Here is a 3041-nt window from a genome sequence, read left to right on the forward strand (position 1 = left end):
ATATATTTCTCACGGGACAAATACTTGCACCATTCTGAGAACTGCTGTACAATACATCAAGGATAGGAATTGGTAATAAAATTAGGACTTCCGTCTACCAATACAGACCTTAATGTCTCGGGAATAGATCAGCTGGCACATCGATTAAACTATCAAACCAACGTAAACATCATTTCAAAATTTCAGTACTACCGAAGATCACGGACAAAGTTCCTAACCTTGCCATTGACTCATTATCGATGTCCGTTCCAACTAATTCTATGTTAGCAGATCCTCAATATATTATCGACCAGGAAAAATTAATATGATAATTGGGGCAGGTTTGTTCTGGGATATATTATGTATTGAACGTCATTCATTAGGACGAAACCTTCCGTCGTTACGAAAAATTCAATTCAGTTGGATCGTTGTGGGTAACCTGGATTTGTCTACTCATAACACACAAGGGCGCACAAGTTGTCACATAATGACCAACGAATAATTGCACGACTAGAGATGGCTAGGTTTTGGAAGTTGGAACATTACCCAGAACGACAGATTATCAGCAAATCGGATTACTGTGAAAATCGTTTCAAATCTAACGTAACACGGACGACATACATATAGTTAAGATTCCGTTCAAGGATAATAAGGAATTAGGGGAATAACGATTACAAGCCGGACGAGAATTACTAAATTTGAAACGCAAATTGAAAAGATAACAAAATATCTATCAGGAATATTTCAGTTTTATGACTGAATGCGAAGACATCAGTCACATAACTGAAATCCTCGAAAATGAACAAGATACGAAAACTATTATTATTTACCACATCACACGGTGGTTAAGACCAGCAGTAGTACAACTAAATTACGCATGGTTTTCTATGCAGCTGCAAAAACTATGTCAGGATTATCGATGGATGACGCTCAGGTAGAAGAACCAGTAGTACAAGATGATTTATTAGCTATTTCATTGCGCTTGCGAAAACATCGATACGTTCTTTTTGTGGATATCACAAAAATGTGCCGAAAAATTCTGATACAAGCTGAGGATTGCAAGTATCAGAGAATTTTATTGTGTGAATACAGCTCAACACCGAGTAAAACGTATGAGCTCAATACTCGAATGAGCTCCCATTCTCGCAACACGAACTTTTTAACACATCGGCGACACTCCTGCGCAGTCATCCTGCTGTCAGTCGCATACTCACACGGGACTTCTACGTAGATGATATTTTAACCGGGACAGCCTCCATATCAGAAGCGAAGGACCTAAAAACATGCTTATCCTGGATTTTAAGTGCCTCATTTCTGGAACTTTGTAAATGGGCCACCAATGATAAACGTATATTACAAGCAACGAAATCTCAACCAAGAGTTCAAGCACAGAAAGATATTCAGAGACTCTTGGTCGTTTCTGGGAATCGGAAATGGACATATTTCGATACATGGTTCACAAGATTTCAAGTCAACGCGTCACCGAATGGATGATATTATAGCAGATTTCGTAGGCATTTAACTCTCTCGGACTTATTGGACCAGTCACAATTCGAGCAAAAATAATCTTGCACGATCTGTGGCAACTGCAAATTTCATGGGATGAATCTCTATCTCAGTATCTGCATTCACAACGAACATCCTTTCGAGACGAACTTCAAGGGATTAATCACATAATCATTCCGAGAAGTGCGCTACCTACAAGGACATCAAGGGCCGAAGCGCACGGATTCTGTGATGCTTCAGACAAGGCCTACGGAGCTTGTGTGTATTTACGAGCACTGGGCGAGAATGAACAATGGACTTCAAATTTGTTCTGCGGTATATCGCGAGTTGCACCGTTAAAAATTGTCAGCTTGTCGCGATTGGAGTTATGTGGGGCATCAATGCTTACGCAACTAATCGGGAAAATTAGAACTTCTCTGAAAATAACATACGACGAGTATTACTGGACTAATTCGACGATTATCCTCATTTGGATAAGGGCACTGCCCAATAAATCGGAAAACTTCGGCGCCAATACACTGTCGAGGTATGTACAGGAACTTTTGCGAGGAGTTTTGTCATATGTGTCTTCAAATGATAATCTTGCAGACAACATGTCGCGTGGAATCAATCCCTCCGAATTCATTAGTGCCGATTTCTAGTGGCATACATGGTGACACGACCAATTGGACCTCTGACTACGAACGTCACTCGATGCCAGACTAATACGCTGAGAAAGCTGAACCGGTCCATACATTGACAGTGGTGATACAAGAAGATTTATTTCATAAATTTTCATCATTCTCAAAATTACTATGTATCACTGCCTATTGTCTGCGATTTGTTCAGAATACTCGAGTGTGCATCCATAATCGTGACACGTTGAATCAATAAAGGGGGAATACACAAACTGGACATTTATCTACAAAGAAGCTAGACGAAACTGAATTTACTCTGATGCGTACAATTCAATCAGACTACCTTTCAGATGAACATAAGCGTCTAAAATTAGAACAATTAGTTTCAAAATCAAGCTCTATGCACTCTTTCAATCTATTCCTGAATCAAACTGGATTAATCAGTGTGGGCGGTAGATTGAGACATGCGAGGATTCAGTATTCACAGAAACATCCCGCTATACTGCCCGCAAAGCATCACACCACGAAGCTGATCACAAGACGCGAACATTTACGTCTTTTTCACGCGGGTTGCCATACAGCCCTTTATTAATTACGTCCACGATACTGACCGTTAGGTAGAAAAAATTCAGTAAAGGGCGTACTTTGAAATTGCATGGATTGTTTCAAAGTCAAGCCCGTTACTCCGACTCACATCATGTGAGATCTTCCTGCAGTAAGAACTATGTCAACTCGGCCTTTTTTTTACCTCGGTGTTAATCTCGCACGTCCGGTATTCATTAAGAAAAGGGCCCGTGCATAGACTACTCTGAAGACGTACCTATGTATTTTCGTTTGCTTTACAACCAAATTTTATTTATATGAAATTGACACACAACTTGACTTCCTAGGCATTCTTAAATTGCCTGTGACGATTCATTTCGCGCCGAGAGCTGCGTA

This window comes from Habropoda laboriosa, unplaced genomic scaffold (genome assembly GCF_001263275.1).
Source record: "Habropoda laboriosa isolate 0110345459 unplaced genomic scaffold, ASM126327v1 scaffold1119, whole genome shotgun sequence".
Taxonomy (NCBI): Eukaryota; Metazoa; Arthropoda; class Insecta; order Hymenoptera; family Apidae; genus Habropoda; species Habropoda laboriosa.